The following is a 20248-nucleotide window of genomic DNA, read 5'->3' as shown; positions in this document are numbered from 1 at the left end:
TGGAATTACAAGTAAAAAGCAATTGATATTTTGGTTAATTATTGTCAGATAGTTTAATTTAACAGTTTTGCTGAGATGAAAATAATTACGTTTGACGTTTGACGTTTTGGATTCCAATGTCAATGCATTCAACTACTTCAGGGAATATTTGCTGCTAATCCTTTTTGCCAACCATAGATTAACTACAATTAATAATTAAATATCTTCAAGGAGTCATTTATATTTTAATTAAAGTAAATAAATAAAAGTTAATACAAATGTTTACGTCAAAATCACTTCTTTACTACTTTAAAATTCAGAATCCTAGATCATAGATAAGTAATAATTCCAGTTCTTGATAAGTATTGTTGGAGTAACAAACTTAATGGGAAGAAACTACTGAAGTCCTGATCAAAGCAAAAATAGAATACTTCTCCATCTAGGAAGGGTATGTCAATTACTTTATTATTAGTGCTGTTCCACTACCTTCACATAAGGAATGTGTATATATTCCATATATATGTGTATATATGTATGTATGTATGTATATATTCACATATAACACAGACTATTGTCTTTTCACACAGTTATGTGAGAACTCAAATTACTGAATCCAGACTTTCTGAAGGTTCATTTGAGAATATTTATTAAACCTCTACCATGTATCACACACTTTACTAGGGATTTACATGAATCACTTAATGTAAATAATACAACACCCTCTGAGTTAGGCTGTCTTATTATCTCCAAATAACATAAATCAAAATATATGATTAAGTAATTTAGACCTATAATTTGTTACATATGCGCTTTCTTAATCTGCTATGCTCTCTGTATTAGCTAGACCAGTGATTCTTTAATATTTTACTTTCAGGACCACTTTACCCTCTTAAAAGATACTGAAGTTCCCAAAGAGCTTTTGATTATGTGGATTTTATATATAAATACTTATCACATCTGATACTAAAAATGAGAAAAATATTCGGTCATCAAAACATGTTAATAATCCATTGCATGTTAACATAAAAATATTTTTTGGAAAAATATACTGTCCAAAACAAAAAGTAATAAGGGAAGTGACATTGTTTTACATTTTTTTTTTGCAAATCTCTTTAACGTTTAGCTTAATAAAAGATAGAGTCTCATTCCTGCCTTGGATTTCAACCTGTTATGATACTACTTTTTCCATACACTTGTGAGAAATTAAAAAGGCATATGATATAATTGTATTATTATAAAAAGGTTTTAATTTATGGAGGCCTTGATTGGTCACACTTGGAGAAGCACTACACTGATGCATCACTTGATACATCTACCTTTCACAGATAATTTTAACTTACTCCATAATTTTAAAGAGATACTGAAAAATATACTTTAAAGAGTATATAAATAGAATTTTAGCTAAGCAAGTATGCAAAGTTTTCACAATGCCTGACATTGTGATCTTTTAATAAAATCAGTTATTAATATTTAATATTTTATTAGCATAATTAACATTGTTTTTACATTATCCCTATATGTTCTTATATTTCCCTTACACATCCTTAGTATGATCACAAGATATGGCTTTAGGAATAAAGGCAAAGGAAGCTATTTAGTGATGAATGTACATATTGTATTTTTTTTCCTATGACAAACATTTATTACATAATAAGCCCTGTGTTAGGTGTTAGAGATAACAATAGATCCCAGTATGTTAAAAAATATTAGCAAATATTTCCCAGGAAGTTGGAGAGAAAAATATACCTGAGTAGCTAAAGCTGTCTTGTAGAAATTGGAAAGAAATTTCTATAGCACACCAACCTGTTAAAAAGTGAGATATTGTGCTAGTTAGTAAACTATTTTTTTCTGATAATGATCAATATATTTTTTTTAATTTGAAAAAGATTTGACAAAACTTTTTACTACCTAGAGAGTAAATGACAAATGTGAAGCATGATTTAGTTATGGAGAAAAAGAAAAAAATATTTTTTGTTGTTTTTTAATATTTAAGGAATGGAAACGCTAAAGACAGTTATTGAAATAAGCCTAAAACCACTAACTAGACACCGATTTAATTTTAAGTGGCAGCACATGGGTTGTAGGAATGAAATATTTTGGAAAAGATAATGTGTTTTATCCTTTGTCTATTTGGTTTTATATGAAAAAATTTCAGCGTTTTCCATTTATAATTCAGAAAATTAAATGTCTCTAGGAGAAAAATGTAAACTGTATAATTGCTGGTACACTATAATACAATGAAATATTTTGAATTCATGCATTCTTGATAAAATACAGCACTGACATACTACAGTAATTGTTACAGTAACTAACTTCCTACTATGAAGGGTATAAACATAAAATACAGATTAACAACATAAAGTTCACTGTGATAAATCAACAACACAAAGTTCACTACGATAAGAGATCAAAGTGCAACAAGTCTTTCTTTTCCACTAAATTATCTATTTTACAGCAATTATACTTCATGAAAACATTTGAGCAGAAAGTATCAGTTTTCACTGAACTATCATTATGCCCTTTGAATTAAAATGGAAATATTTAAACACACTTTTACTATGTTCTAAAATGCTTTATTCACCCAACTAATATTTATTGAGTATATGTTATTGTAATGCACTCTTCAGCTATCAGACCTAAATCACTAGGAAAAAAAAAAAAAGAAAGATAAATCCCTGTTATACATTGGAGTTTACATCCTAGTGGAAAAGTAACACAACAAACATGTCAAATAAGTATGTTTTAAAGTATATTAAAACATGGTAAAAGCTATGTGGGTGAAAGGAGTGGAAGATGATTTTGTGTGCCAGAGGGAAATCTTGTTGAATTTTTTTTTCTTTGTGTCTTTTTTTTAATAAACATAAAGTAAACCCGCCTTTTGATGGTGTACACTTTTATGAATTTTTTTTTTTAATTTTTTAACGTTTACTTTTGAGAGAGACAGAGACAGAGAGTGAACAGGGGAGGAACACAGAGAAAGGGAGATACAGAATCGGAAGCAGGCTCCAGGCTCTAGGCTGTCAGCACAGAACCCCACACGGGGCTCGAACTCACAAAACGCGAGATCATGACCTGAGCTAAAGTCAGACGCTTTACTGACTGAGCCACCCAGGTGCCTCACTTTTATGAGTTTTAACATATGTGTTGATTCATATAGCCACAACCACAACCAGGGTAACGGACAATTTAAAAAATCACCAACACTCCTTTTTGCTGCCCCTATGTAGTCAAACCTTCCCCCATCCCTAAACAATTCTACTCTTCCCCATTTCCATAGCTTGGAATTTTCATGAAAGTCTTATAAATGGAAATCATACACTGTGTATCCTTTTAATACTGTCTTCTTTCACTCAGCATAATGTCTTTGAGATTCATCCAAATTGTTTATATTAATGCTGTGTTCATTTTTATTAATGAGTAGTATTCCATTGTGTCAATGTATCATAGCTTGCTTATCCATATAGCTGATGAAGAACAAATTTATTGAGTAAATACAAATTTTAATTTGTTCAGGGTAAATATTCAGGAGTAGAATTACTGAATTATGTAGCAAGTGTATGTATCAATTTATAAGAAATTGCCAAACTGTTTCAGTGGCTATACCATTTTGGACTCCCATGAGCGATTTTTCTTTGCCTATCCATATAAAATTTAAAATTAGCTTGTTTATATCAATAAAAATATTTCTGCAATATTAATTGGAATTGCATTGTAGCCATATATTTGAGGAGATTTGAGATATTTATTATGGTGAGTCTCCCAATTCATGAAATGATAGGTCTCTCCAGATATTTAGGTCTTCTAAATATTTGATTTCCTTCGTCACTACTGTGCATTTTCTGAATACAGATGCTTTACATGTTTTATTAAATTTGTACCTTAACATTTCATTTTTTTGAGTTGCTGTAAGTAGTACTGAATTTAAAATTTTTGTTTCCAAGTGTTCATTATTAGTACATAGAAATATGATTGATTCTTATGTGTTGACCTTGTACACTCTTTGTTGAATTCATTCCTTCTAGTTTTTTTTTTAGATTCTGTATCAAGGTTTTCAGATAAACAGAAAAAAATTACATATATATGTATATATGTTTGTGTGTGTTTATATATATGTGTGTGCATGTATATATGTACATATGTATGGATGGATTTTGAGGAACTGACTTTCACAATTTTTTAATTTGGCAAGTCCAAAATTTGTACGGCAAGCCAGTAGGTTGGAAATTCTCAGGTGGGAGTTTAGGCAGAATTTCCTTGTCCTCAGGGAAACCTCAGTTTGGTTTTTAAGGGTTTCCAACTGATTGACTGAGGTCATCCACATTATAAAGAATAATCTTTATAAAGTCAATTGATTGTAGATGTTATTCACATTTACTAAATATCTTCAGTACAACACCTTAGTGTTGATTTAATGGCTGTATATTATAGCCCAGCCAGGTTTACACATAAAACTGTCAAGATTCCTTGGGATTTTCTAGGTAGACAATATCATCTATGAATAGAGTAGTTATATTTCTTCCTTTCCAATGTGTGTGACTTTTATTCCTTTTTCTTATCTTATTATACTGGCTAAAACTTCCAAAACAATGTCGAATAGAAATGATGAGAGTGCATATCTTTACTTTTTCCCTGTTATTAAAGGAAAAACATTCAATCTTTCAACATTAAGAATGATGATAGCTGTAGATTTTTAAATATATGTCCCTTATCTGATTGGGGAAATTTCTTTTTATTCCAAGTTTGTTGAGCATTCCTGTCATGAATGCATGCTGAATGTTGTCAAAAAACCATTGATATAATGTCATGAATTACTGATTTTTGAATATAGCATATTCTTACATACTGGGATAAACCCCCACTTCAACTTAGTCTTTGAGTTTTGTTTTGTTTTTAATGTGTTGCTAAATTCAACTTGCCAACATTCTGTTGAGGATTTTTGCCTCTGTGCAGGACAGATACTACTCTGCAGTTTGTTTGTTTTTCTTATTTTTTCTGGTTTTAGTATTAGAATTATGCTGGCTTAATAAAAAAAATATTTGGTAAGTATACTATAGTGTATAGAATTAATGCTACTTATATTTTATTTAAATTTTTTTAAAAATAGACCTACCCTATGACCCAGCAGTAGCACTGCTAGGAATTTACCCAAGGGATACAGGAGTGCTGATGCATAGGGGCACTTGTACCCCAATGTTTATAGCAGCACTCTCAACAATAGCCAAATTATGGAAAGAACCTAAATATCCATCAACTGATGAATGGATAAAGAAATCGTGGTTTATATACACAATGGAGTACTACGTGGCAATGAGAAAGAATGAAATATGGCCCTTTGTAGCAACGTGGATGGAAGTGGAGAGTGTGATGCTAAGTGAAATAAGCCATACAGAGAAAGACAGATACCATATGTTTTCACTCTTATGTGGATCCTGAGAAACTTAACAGAAACCCATGGGGGAGGGGAAGGAAAGAAAAAGAAAAAAAAGAGGTTAGAGTGGGAGAGACAGCCAAAGCATAAGAGACTCTTAAAAACTGAGAACAAACTGAGGGTTGATGGGGGGTGGGAGGGAGGGTAGGGTAGGTGATGGGCATTGAAGAGGGCATCTTTTGGGATGAGCATTGGGTGTTGTATGGAAACTAATTTGACAATAAATTTCATATAATAAAAAAAAAACCATAAGAACAAATTTTTTTTAAATGTTTATTTATTTTTGAGAGAGTGAGAGAGAATGTGAGTAGGGGAGGGGCAGAGAGAGGGAGACACAGAATCTGAAGCAGGCTCCAGGCTCTGAGCTATCAGCATAGAGCCTGATGCGGGGCTCGAATCCACAAACTGCCAGATCATGACCTGAGCCAAAGTTGGACACTCAACAGACTGAGCCACCCAAGCACCCCTATGTTACTTATTTTTTAAATGGCTGAGAGAATTCACCAATTTAAATATATGGGCATATAAACTTCTTTTTTGAGAAATGTTTTAATTACAATTTCGGTATCTTAAGTAGCTATACAAATTTTTAGATTATGTATTTCATCTGGCTAAGTTTCAATAGTTTGAGGTTTGTGTCAAATTGGTGCATTTAATTTAAGCTAATTTATATACATATAGTTGCTCATAACATTCACTTAGCATTCTTTTAATGCGTCTGGTATACATAGCGATATCCTCTCTTCCATTCTTAACATTCTTATTCATATTCTTTCTCTCTTTCTTCTCATTTGCAGACTTATTAACCTTTTCACACAATAATATTTCAATTCACTGTTTTACCTTTTTTTGTTTGTTTTGTTTTACATGCAATGTAATACTGATTGGAGGTATTAATACATAGTATTTTATTATTTGTTTTGTTTTTTACCTCAATGCTTCATTTACTTATTTCCTCTTTTCTGCCTTTTTTTGGACTATTTTACTAGTTATTGCATTCTACTTTAATTGCCTATTGTGTTTTTGACTGTATCTCTTTGTTATTATTCAAGTGGGTTTATTCAAGTAGGTTTCCTAGGTATTAAAATACATGTGCTGATTCAATTTCTAGTCCAGCACATTAGGAGCTTGGAAGTCATCAATCCATCCTAACAACAAGTTAAAACAAAACAAAAAAGAAAGTAAACAAACTAAAGAATCAACTGCTCTTCTTTGATTCATCAGAGAAGTGAGGTCACAGGACAAACTGCAACAGCCAAAACTAGAGACAAAGGCAGGCAAGTAGAGAGTCACAACGTGCCAGAGCAGAAACCTGCCTGGAAACCAGGACCGGATGGGAAAACCTAAATTGTATGTGCACAGTTGCTGGCGATTCACTGTGAGTGAGTCTGAGAGATAAAATTCCAGGGGAGCAGTCATAGGGGCCCACAATGTTTTGTGAGTTTTACTTTCAGAAGTTCAAACAGGTTCTTGCAGTGATAGACCACATTCTGGGCCATAAGACATACCTGTACAAATTTAAAGAATGTAAAAAATACAATGTATGCTTTCAAACCACATGGAATTAAACCTGAAATCAGTAACAGAAAAATGTAAATTACAAACATTTAGAGATTAAACAACATACTTCTAAATAACAAATAGGGCAATGAAGAAATCTCAGGAGAAATTTTAAAGTATTTCAACTAAATGAAAATGAAAATACAACATCAAAATTTGTGGCATGGAGTGAAAGTATTGCTTAGATGAAAATTTATGGCACTGAATGCATATATTAGAAAAGAGGAAAAATTAAATTTAACAATCTAAACTCCTACCATAGGAAACTAGAAAAAGAAGAGGAAATTAATTCTAAAGTAAACAGAAGAGACAATAAAAATTAAAAAAGAATTCAAGGAAATTGATAATAGAAATCAACAAAGAAAATCAGCAGAACAAATACTATATTCAGTTCTTTAAATTGTCATGTTCTTGGTTTCAAGGTTAGCCTCAGGACACAAAAGAATTCAAGAGAGGAAACAATAAAAAAATATGTATGTAGCGGAGCACCTGGGTGGCTCGGTCGGTTAAGAACCTCATTCCTGATAGACTCTTGAAATCGGCTCAGGTCAAGATCTCGCAGTCATGAGATTAAGCCTCACTAAGCATGGAGACTGCTTGGGATTCTCTCTCTCCCTCTCTCTCTCTGACCCTCCCCAACTGGTGCTCTCTCTTGCTCTCTAAATAAACATTAAAAAAAGCATGTAGGGAGGTATAAATTTAAATTATACCTTTTTCTATTTGTGTTTTATTGTGATAAATAACATCTAAACGCATTTTCTGCATTAAGCAAAAAATATGTTTGCAATTACATCAGATTAAATACATTTTGAGAATTTTGTTGGTCACTTTGAGCAATAAGTGAGGAATGCATGCTGTTTCTTTGGAGAAAATCTATTCTATTATTGCAACTTCAACACTCAAGTAAATGTCAACAAGCCTAAGTGAATTGTTTGAAATGTCATGAGCCTATATTTTCTCTTTTAAGTCCACTAATAACAAAACATATTTAAGAAAAACAGCCAAAACAATCTGTGAAGGCAAATGACTAAAAATCATCCAACATACGCATAATAGCAGTCAAAACAAAAATAAAAATAATCAGAAATCAGTACAACCATTTAACCACTGAAGATGTGCAGTATTACATAACTCTATACTTCTTTTTATTATAGAAAATAATATATTGACTGAAATAAAATTAAGCACTTGAAATATTTTGGATATTTCAGGTCACATTATAAAGTTATCTTCCTGTTAAGGAAAAAAAGAAATTTACATTTAAAAATGATTTCCACAAAAAATGATTTCAAGGAAAAAAAATACTTTAAAATTATAACAATATATTTGGTGAGTTATATATAGCACATTGTTGAAGCAAGGTAAAAACATCTAGTATTGTGAAATGAAAATAGTGTCCAGTGGGAGAGATAAAAGCAAAGAGAGTTCTAATTTACTAAGCCCTTACATAAAAACATTGTGTTATTTTTTCTATTATTTTATTTTGGCCACACACACACACACACACACACATACACAAAAGAAATGAACAGGTTTTCTAGAGAAACAGGCGAGGAAGGCAAGGTTCAACGTACACAATCAGTGAAAAGAACCAAAGGTTTTTATCTCCAAAGGCCATGCTCATTGCATTAAAGCATAAATAACTCTGGAGCTTAGCCTATCTTATATTTTAGGCAGTACATAATGTGTTCATGCAAAACGCTGGCATGAATAAACTCCTTAGTACTATCTGAATTATCTGGGTGAAGTCTCAGAGTTCATCAGGTCATTTGTATTTACAAAGATACTGCCTTGATTGTGAGAGTGTACACGCAGGAATCACATGCTATAATAGTGACCTGTTTCCAATGAGGTACTTTGCCAATTAAAGCATATTTCACCTCTTTCTCAATCATAGAGACTAGAAATATAGGAGGGAGGTAATAGTTTTTGAATTAAGTAGATAATTAAGGATGCATGTAAAAGATAAATATTGTTTCATATCCAGTACAATTTAAGTCTTCCTACCCACCTCCACAAATTCCAAGGTAATCATTTACATCAGCCTGTGAATTTTCAAATACCAGCTATAATGTCTAAGGACTGATTCATCCTTAGAAGATGACTATAGGTGTACTTGTGGCATCTTTATTTTTCATGGACAGGTGTTCCCTCTTACTGACTATTTAAAAGAAAGGCAGATAGGTAGTGACTAGTATGAAAGAACCTCCAATGGAAAAAAGCCAGGAGCAAAACAGTTTGCATAATATGTATTATGTACCTGTGTTGCCATTCCTAAATTTGGGGGAAAAAAACAAAACACAAAAAAACTAGATCTGCTGAGAGAACTAGATCTGCTGAGAGCCTCCTTCCCCGCCCCTCCCCTCCACACACACACCAGGTATTGTTTCCAGAGTCTTCTCCTTCTTATTACTACCAAACTTCATGAGCCATTCACTTTGGTAGGTTGCTTGGTGTAGAAGAAGGAACTAGAATCAGAATTAGAAGCTTTGTATCTTAGGTGGGTATCTTAACCTCTCTTTGTCTCAGTTTACCTCAAGTATAAAGCAAAGATAAATCTTATTTTCATGAAAGATAGTGTGTCATGGTAAATCAGATCACGGGCTTTGGGGCCACAGATCGAAGACTAAGTTTTTATCTGTTATTTCTTGGCTTTGTGTCCTTGATACAAATGATTTGATCAGAGACATAGATTGTTACGGACAGAAAACACTGCATCTGTTGTCTAATTAATTTTAATAATCTATTCACAACATCATAGAGTATATTGTCAAACAGAATTTCCTTGATAGCAATATAAAAAGATAAGTACATATATACATTTTCTTAAATTGTCCTTGTTCAACATAAATTTTGTAGTTTTTATTATATAACTTAAAAAAGTCTTAACTACTTTGAGGCTTTACAGGATGTTGACTTTAGAGTTTCTTATAAACCTTCAATTGCCTTAAAGCAGTAAAAGTTGAAACATGGTATCATTCATTTTTATAATATATCTTTTCCTGTCCCTTTAAATAAAAGTATTATTTCAGGGCACCTGGGTGGCTCAGTAGGTTAAGCATCTGACTCTTGATTTCGGCTCAGGTCACAATCTCATGCTTTGTGAATTCAATCCCAGAATTGGGCTCCACGCTGACACTGTGAAGCCTGCTTGGGATTCTCTCTCCCTCCCTCTCTGCTCCTTCCTGATTTGCACTCTCTCTCTCAAAATAAATAAATAAACTTTTAAAAATAAATAAAAATATAAATAAAAGTATTATTTAGCAAAATAATTTGAAAATAAAAATGTATAGTATTTAACTTTGTCTTGGATTCTTGTGAGACCGGAAGGTCGGGATGTAAACTTTAGGACAATAAAAGATGAATGGCACAACATGCACTGGAAATTAGTAGCTTGATTATATATATATATGTTTTGTAATATATATGGGGATATATATTACTTTTGGTTAGGAGAATGTGTCCTTTTCTATGCATTTAATTTCAACATGTTTTTGGGATATTTGAAATAACTTGAATATTTATTTTCCTCAAATTAAATACATCAAAAAATGTATAATAAACATAATCTTTAGAAATGATTCTGGTTTGAGAACATTGGCAATTCACAGTCACTTTGGCCAAGAAACTGTATAATAATTCATACAAATGGTTTCTTGAAGAACTCATATTTAGGGCATCAAATAATTTTGTGCTTAAATTTTCCCTTTGGTTATGACATTTGTTCCTACTTCCCTCACACTCAAAGTTTATCTTATCGGGGTGACCTTACACTTCATTCTTATTGTCCAAAAGATATGTTTTCACATACATAAACACTGGTCAGAAATCAAAGTTAGGTTTTGAGAAGTCATCTAAACAAAGAGAGGAAACTAAAGAGAAAATATGGCAGTGTCCTATAGCCATAATTACTAAGCCAACGAACAACAATAAAAAAATTTGAAGCCTCATTGATAAACAGGAAAACATAATACAATAGTATTACTGGAGATTAGAGTAGGAAAACAAGTCTTAGAAATTATATGTGCAATGAACTATAGAAGGAGTATCTTCCATTCAGATAAAAAGTGATTTCAGTAAGACTATGAAGTAAAATAAACAACACTCCATTATGGTCGATAGAAATTTATTTAAAATCAAAGTAAATTACTCAAATACATGCCTTACTTCCAAACTTTATCCAGAATTTAGAAACTTATATTTGAAAACCATTTCAAGATCCATGGAGCATTTATAGTCACTGAGTTAGATACATGTTCTTAAGTATTGAACTTATGCAATAATTGATGATAAAACATAGATCAAGAATATTTTTTGGATCAAAGAGATTTCATGCTTACGTTTATTTGTTAAGCAAATATAAATGAAATAAAGCCATATATTACAGTCCTGTTATAGCAGTGTGTTCTAATTTTTTTATAGGTTTGCTGGGCAAAGATCTGAATTTGATGATACCTGATAGTACTGTCAACCCTCTACTACCTATTTAGTTCACAGCACCTAGAATAAACATGTCCTGAGTACCCTAAATGCTTGTGGAATGCAAGAGTTACATAATTTCAAGAAATAACAGGGCAATATACATAGCATTCTGTAGTATTGACAAAACTCCTAAATTTCTACAAATGTAAGATGAAAGACATTCTGATTGAGAGTTATAAAAACATTCACTATAGCATTCTTTAGTTCTTTGCTAAAAGTGCTGGGACTATCCTATGTTTTCAATACTAGAATAACTTCAGTAGTACATACAGTATAATGTCTTCAAAGGTGAAACTTCAACTCAGCACTGAAAGAAGGGTAGGAAAATAATTTGTTTACACCATGACTAAGTAATCAGATTTGAAGATAGTCATACTATCAAAATAATCAAACTACTAGAAGTTATCAACAGATATCCCAAGGCATTTCCTGAGGTTTTCTGTTATTGAGGTTTTTAAAAAAAAAAAAAACAAATGGAGAATTATTTTCAATTTTTAAAAAGTAACAAATACTTCCTCAAAACATTATTATGTACCAAGTATTTCATCACTATAACTGCATAGAGACAAAACAAAGGTAAACCTAAAATGAGTACATTTTATTGTAAATAAATTATACTCTAAATAATGTTTAATTTAAAAAGTTTATTGCAACTATAGAAGCACTGTGAATAAGAACCTATTACTCACCCGTATTTGGTGGCCCAGGTCATCAACTCCTCAGATTCAACTGAGATGACCTTTACCAACATGCCCTCACCAAGCTAATCCAAAACTATTTCTGTTTCAGGGTTTACCAGTTTTATAACTTTAGTTGTAATAAAATAGTCTGTGCAATTGTTAAACATATAGATTCCATGGCCCACCTAAGACCTCCTGAATCTGTATATTTGACAACTTTACCAGGTGATTCCTAAAATGAGCACATTTGAGCATCAGAGCTTTTGTTTCCCCAGTCCCTCTTAATAATCATTTTTTCTACTCAGCTTTCCAAGTGAGATTCTTCCAACCCAAATTTCTTTCTATTTATTTTTGAGAAAGAAAGATGGGGGAGGGGGGGTGTGGAGGGGCAAAGAGAGAGGAAGACAGAGGATCTGAAGTGGGCTCCGTGATGACAGCAGAGAGTCCAATGTGGGGCTTGAAGTCACAAACTGTGAGATCATGACCTGAGCCAAAGTTGGATGCTTAACTGACTGAGCCACCCAGATGCCCCTCAAATTTCTACTACTCTTTGAATTGTCCAAAGTTTTATGTACTTCTGTTTTCTAGAATTCCAAATATGTCGGTATGCCATTGACGAATCCTAATGCAGAATTCAAAAAAGAATAAATACAAGTAAAGACTAAAGATCTCCTACTTTGGTTCATTACAATCAGGTAATGGAGTAAAAGAAAATAAAAAATATGGCATGGGCACTTTCAATGTCACCTTCCTAGGGAGGCATAACACCGCAATACTACTATTCCTAACTTCCAACTTAAGTACTTTGCTCAAAAACAAAGAAAAAGCTCTAAGGACTTTGAAAGTGATTTTATATCTTTGAAGAAAAACAAAACAAACAAACACCACTACCAAACAAACAGCACTATATAATTTCACTACCTATTGGGAAAAGCAAATTTACTAATTTAAAAAAGGAATTCTAGTGTCCAAGCAGTTACTGATTTCTGAATTCAAAGGAATGCATTACAATATCCACTTGTTTTGGTTATTAACACTTACTGAGGTTAAATATACAGTGAATATAGCTCTCACCAAATAAACTAACCTCAGCACTTTAATTAATTATTTTTGTTTTCTTCACAAATTCAAAATTATTGAATCATTTCAGTTATGGTTATAGAAAGTTGTCCAAAATGAGTACAGATGCTGATAATTACCTAAAATTTCTGATACCCAGAATAGACATTACCAGAGAAGCAGCCTTCTGGCTTGTTATAGCAAGGCTTACTTAAGTTTTACTAAAGTAGAGTTCCTTAAAGAACCACAAAGAATTATTTCGAATACTAATCAAAAACAGACTCTTGGACCCAACCCAGAAACAATGGATCCAAATCTCAAAAGCAGTGGCCCAAGAATCTGTATTTAACTAGATTCTTAGGCAATTCACATGCTGAAACCATTTGGGGAACCTTTATATTTTAATGACCCTAAACTTGATCCAGAGAGGATTCTTCCACTATCCCTGAAGTCACAGAAACTGTATCATGCCCCAGAAACACAGATGTATCTGTATGACAGTGTTATGTTGACTATCTATAAAAGCATTTCCCCCAAAGTAAACAAATAATAAAAGAATTATTAGAAAACCTTCCTCAGAACCATTTGACATTGCTTTTTGATTACTCCTTTAGAGGAATTACTATGGCCACAATCTAAAAGAAGCAATAATTTTTCCTTAAATGCTACAATTCCTAAAGCATAATCACTTGATTTAGCCAATTGCAAATGTGTGTGTGTGTGTGTGTGTGTGTGTGTGTGTGTGTACCTTACTCCATCCTCAGAAGTGGTTTTTCAAGAATATTTCTGGGCTGGCAGAAATGAGTTGGTAGTAAAGTAGAGGTAAGGGAGGAAGAATATTACACATTACATATGTAAGAACAGTGATTTAATTTTTAAAATGCTAATATTGTAACAAATACTGTCACAAATACAGAACAAGCTAGGAAAGAGACTAGCTAATTAACAAGTAACAATACATTGTTTGGTTGAATTTTTTTAATTCTTTCAGTATATACATAATATTCTGTTTCCTGCCTACCATCCTTCTTTTTCTATCTTTCTCCCGTCTTCTGGACTCCTGACTTGACTTTTTATCCCATCCTATACACTTTCCTCATTCTTGTACTTCCTAATCTGTATGTAATATGATCACTTTATTTTCAGGTGAACAGTTTATCAAGTTTTTACAGCATGTGCTTTAAATATTTTGGAGGACAAGGTCTGACATAAAAGTGATTCCATTTAATAACAAGCTACATTATAACAGCATGTTTTAAATTGATCTTTGCCCAGTACATAAATCCAACGATAATCAGTCATAAAAATGATTAGATAACACACACAATTATAAGTCAAGTTCTCCCCACATGGTGAGAAATGTACTTTTGCAGGGCACCTGCATTAATTAAACCAACAAGACCCAGAAAACAAAATACATTTGGTATATAAATCTACACATCAAACTTACCAAGGGAAAGATAAATATTTCATTCATTTCATTTATTCAATTTTTTCTGATCTTTTTTTGAGGAGAAAAATACTTTTGAGAATGGCTGATAAAGAAAAGCAATCAGCACTGGTTTCCATAAAAATTGATGCCCTATGAAGCCATTTACTAAAGAGCACCTTGGCAGTCTTGAAAGAGTCAATGCATCTCACAAAGAGAGGTTTCCAGGAAGGAGAGAGAAGGTCTAGCAGAATATTTATGCAGTGCCATCTTAAAATAGGCTAAATAATTTATTAATGTGGCTCCTTTTCTTTCACAACATTTTGAAAACAAAATGCTTTTAAAATTGAATAATCATCGTAGCAAGGTGAATCTTTCAGAGATAACAGAAAAAAAACCTTGCAGAAATGCAATTAAAATTATGACAAAGTACTAATTAAAAATTGAGCACATGTTCCAATATGAATGCTTCTACATACCTAAGATACAATTCCGGAGAAATCTGCATATTGAACCTGCTATGGCTTAGACAATATCATTTGATAAAATCATATAGACCTTTCATTATCATGCTTATTTTATTTATTTTTAAATCTTGGATAATGGGTTTTACCTCCATGTTTATTCATATGTTATTAAAATTATAAAATTACTTTCCCATTCATAATGGCTTGAGTCTTCAGTTTTAATTTCCATTATTTTAGGAGTTGCCCTTAAGTCTCAGAAAATATATAAATATATATATTTTAGGTAGTAAATATATATGTGTGTGTATGTAAAAGGCTCACAGGCACATGTAAGTAGATATAGTAATTATATAGGTACATGTATACATGTAGTATGCATATAAATATGTACATATTATGTAGGAGGGATGTGGTTTGTGTGTGTGTTGGTGTGTGTGTGTGTGTGTGTTGATAAGGATTTTGCTTTGATTCCGTATCTTAGTATAATGTAGGCTCTCAGTAAGTAGGTAATGAGTGAACCATATTTCAAAATTTAGTATTAAATTTCAACTGGAAAATCTTTATATATTCTTGAAAATAAACGATTCAACTTCACTAAGTTGATATTTCAGTTATATTCAAATATAAACTTTTCCTTTGAATCGTATGCCCAAGTCTTTACCATTTTCTTGAGATGAAGTTTTGCATTTTTTTACCCTATATTGAAAATTTACTAGTGCTTAACAGCCCCTAATGAATTTTACTCTCCATTAATTAAAACAGATATCTTCCTGTCATATATTATTATCTGAATTTTGGATTCGATATATTTCCCTTTAGCTCTAATTTAAAATAATAGGAATGATGTTCTTCAAAGAAGTATATCCACTGAAATATAAAATAAAACCTAAATATATTTTCAATTCACTGCACAACAAGGACTATCTACTACCTATTATATAATCTAAGTTATAATACATCATAACAGGACGTTCCTTTCTTTTAACTTCAAGGCAATCTACCATGAGCAACCATCCTTCAAACTGTCCTTCATATGTTCTTTTTCACAGGATTTTATAAATAGACCATAATATTGTGAAATTCTCACTCAGGTAAATTTTTTTAAAACTTTAGTGTGGCAAATGGCCACTAGTGTGGCAAAATGGAAAAATTGTATGAAACAAAAATTATATAAAATGACAAATGTTATTTATTTATTCAAAAAAATAAAAAGCATGCTCCCAGATATTGCTCTAGGAACTCAGAATAACAAATAAGGCAGTTATGATCCATGTTCTAATGGAAATTAGTCTACTCTATTAATAGGAATATGACATTATTTACAAAATGACACAACACTTTTATCCACATTCCATCTCTTAAAATAATTTTTTAACGTTTATTTACTTTTGAGAAACAGAGACAGAGCGCAAGCGGCAGAGGAGCAGAGAGAGAAGGAGACACAGAATCCAAAGCAGGCTCCAGACTCTGAGCAAGCTGTCAGCACAGAGCCTGCCCAATGTGGGGCTTGAACCTACAAAATGTGAGATCATGACCTGAGCGGAAGTCGGACACTGAACCGACTGAGCCACCCATCTTGAAATACAGGTATTTTAAATTAGCAAAAACATTCACAGTTTACCTAGAATGAAATGGCTATAAATATACTACTAATTATATACTGAGTGTACTAACTACAAATTAAGATATAAATAAGGTATCTTCCAGCTTTATAATTTTGTGTTAGTGATTCTACATGATCTCAAATTCCTGCCTCAGCACGTGGAGACTAGGGTACAGATCAATAGTGGCCTCCCTGTCTACCCTTCTGCCATCAAAATCTGAGGATACTATCTTTGCTAAATACCAAGGAATGTTATAAATCCCTCTGAACAATTGCACACACACCACCTAGTTTCACTTCTCTCATTTTTAGTTTGTTTTTAATCCTCACAATGTCTTCCTTTAATGCTAATAAACTTGCAACTTCCTCAAAACTGTTCAACTACTGGAAAAACAAAAACCCTCAGAGAATCCCACTGACTGCCTTCTCTGTGTCTAAACATGAAAGACTGAAGGATGCCAGAGAAATTCACTTCCCCAGACTGGATCAGGCGTGACACACACGGTTGTGCGTGTTGCTTAAAATTCTAGAGTGCCGTGAGTCACAACCATCACCACTCTCCAAAGCATTTGCATAAGCCCCACTGGAATGGGAATAACTCCATGATCTCCAAGCTTAATTGTGTCCTTAAGCATGCTCCACTGTCCATCTACTTTTCAAATGAGCTTCCTCACTCAACTTTTATGCAAACCTAAGAGCAACGGGAAAACATTGCATGGTATCAGAAAGGGGAGTAATACAACCAAATTTCCATTTTAGAAAATTCTCTAAATGCATAGAAACAGGCCACTGGAGAGACTCAAGACTGAAGGCTACTGCGGTAGCTCACGTGAAGGATGTTTGCTTGAATCTAGACAGGAACAATGAGCATGAAGAAAAGGGCCAGATCTAAAGTAGGACACAAAATCCTCTGCTGTGACCTAAGAGCTGAAGCTGATATGGCTAGAGAATTTTTTCCCTTGCCCCTTAGAAAGTTATCTTCTAGTAGAATGTCACAGAAAATTTAAAAAAGTGAACAAATAAAAAGTACAAAACAAAATAGCAAAACAAAACAAACAAAAAAAAAAAACCCAAAAAAACAAAACCCAAACCCAAACCCTACCTCAGAAAGTGAATAGCGTTTTTAACACAGAAAAAGAAAGTTAAGGGACATGGATCCCAAGGTAGGGGATAGGAATTATACAATGAAATATCCTTAACAGATGAAGCCTTCTGGCGAACATATGATTTTAGCAAGGCCTTGACAGCAGTGAGCGAATGAACCACATGCGTAGCGGGGACGGTATGAATACCACAGTAGAGGGACAGGAGGCAACACAGAACCTAAGCAGGCACTTACCCTGAGTCTGGAGAAACAACCGAAACAACCCGCACAACAGCAATGTGGAGTAGATTGCCTGCGGGGCCCCAAGGCTCTGTTCTCAGTGCTGGGTCCCCACCGCCCCCGACTGCCTCTTACGCGTGGCGGACAGGAGCCGGCAAGTGCCAGTTGGAAATGCACCCACCTTTGACCTCCATCCGGGTACCGGGGCCCTGAGATCCCGCCCCAGGGCCTGAGCCGCTTCCGCTGGCTGGCTTCGGGGCAAGGTTCCGTTCAATCCTAGGACCTGTGAGGTGAGTCTGTCCCGGGAAATGCTGAGGGAGGTGACTAGAGGAGTCGGAGGTGGGCCTGGGGTCTACGCCTGTCCCTGCATTACTGATGGAGCTGAGGTGGGGAAGAGAAGGCGCGCACATGGGGCTCCTCAGGACGTGGCCTCCCCTTAAGAAGGAATCAGGTGCTGCGTGAGCGGTGCAAGCGAGATGAATTCAGAGGGGGAAATTGGGGGCCTGGTCTTGTGCTTTGTAGACTCTTAAAGGATTTTGGCTTTACGTAGAGAAAAATGGAACCTGCTGCAGTTCTGAGCAGGGAAGTCACGCTATCAGTCTAGTTTCAGTTTAGTAAGGCTCTGGTTTTTGTGAGGAGACCAAGCCGTAGGGTATCACTTATAAATAGGGACATGCAGGGGCGCCTGGGTGGCTCAGTCGGTTAAGCATCCGGCTTTGGCTCAGGTCATGATCTCACACTCCGTGAGTTCGAGCCCCGCATCAGGCTCTGTGCTGACAGCGCAGAGCCTGGAGCCTGCTTCGGATTCTGTGTCTCCCTCTCTCTCTGCCCCTCCCCTGCTCATGCTCTGCCTCTCTCTGTCTCAAAAATAAATAAAAACATTTAAAAGAAATTTTAAATAAATAAATGAATAAATAAATAAATAAATAAAGACATGCATTGCAAGAATTAAGGGGCATGCTGGTGGCTTGACCCGGGATAGCAGTAATGAAGGTGGTAAGAAAGGGATTCTGGAACTAGATATTTATATTTATATATATTATTGGGATGATACAAATAAAGCTTGTATAAATATTCGTATACATGTTTCTTCATGAACGGTGAGTTTTCATTTCCCTGCTATGAATGACCAGGGGTGAAGTTTCTGAGTAGTATGGTAGTTACATGTTTAGTTTTATGAAAACTGCACACCTTTTTGGGAGTGGCTGTCCCATTTTGCATTCCCATCAGCAATGTATGAGTGATGGCAATATTTTTTTATTTTAGGCATTCTCGTAAGTGATATCTCATATGGTTTCAATTTGCACATCCCAAATGATGTTGAACATGCTTGTGCTTATTTGTCATCTGTATATCCTTATCAGTGAAAGGTCTCTTGTTTCTCGGCCATTTTCTAATTTTATTTTTTTATTGTTGACTTTTGAGACTTCTTTATACATTCTGAATATTCATGTTTTGTTGGATGTGCCCTATGAAATTTTTTTTCTCCCACCTTGTAGCTTGTCTTTCCATCCTCAAAACAGGATCTTTCATAGAGCAAAAGTTTTTATTTTTCTTTTATGGATGGTGCTTTTAGTGTCAAATCTAAGACCAAATCGCCTAGCTTTACATCCTAAAAGTATTCTTCTATTTTTCTTTCCTTCAATACTTATGTTTAAGTCTATAATTCATTTTAAGTTAACCTTTGTATAAAGTATCAGAATCTTTTTTCTCCCTTATATAAGTCCAGTTGCTCCAGGACCATTTGTGAGGAAGGCTGTGCTGTCTCCATTGGACTACTTTTCCACCTTTTCAAAACTCATTTGGGCATATTTATGTGGGTTTATATCTGGGTTCTTTATTCTAACCCATTGATCTATGTATTTATTCTTCCACCAATACCATACAGTCTTGATTACCATAACTGTATAACAATTCTTAAAAAGTGTATTATATATATATATATATATGTATATATATATACACATATATACATATATACATATATGTCTATATGTATATATATATACACATATATACATATATACATATATGTCTTAAAATTGGTAGACTGCTCTTACCTTATTGTTCTTTTTTAAAATTAACTTAGGGGCCCTCATTTCTTTTTATTTCCGTATAGATTTTAGAATAAGCTTGTGTATTTCTACAGAAAAATCTTACTGGGATTTTGATGGGAATTATATTAAAACTGTTGTTTATCAATTCAGGGAGATTTGACATCTTTACTAGGTTGAGTC

The 20248-nt window shown here is 33.6% G+C and overlaps 1 protein-coding gene across 1 annotated transcript in view; it reads right to left on the bottom strand.

Annotated features, from left to right (window-relative positions):
* The window catches only part of SI (sucrase-isomaltase), a 155231-nt gene extending 137111 nt beyond the window's left edge, over nt 1-18120 (bottom strand). Inside the window, exon 1 of the mRNA XM_053903663.1 lies at nt 18027-18120. The gene's annotated coding sequence lies outside the window, so the exon portion shown is untranslated. The remainder of the gene's footprint in view (nt 1-18026) is intronic.
* Between the last annotated feature and the right edge of the window lie 2128 nt (nt 18121-20248).

This window comes from Panthera pardus, unplaced genomic scaffold, assembly GCF_024362965.1.
Source record: "Panthera pardus isolate Hobbes unplaced genomic scaffold, ASM2436296v1 HiC_scaffold_16, whole genome shotgun sequence".
NCBI lineage: Eukaryota > Metazoa > Chordata > Mammalia > Carnivora > Felidae > Panthera > Panthera pardus.
This window is presented reverse-complemented; position numbering and strand designations above follow the sequence as displayed.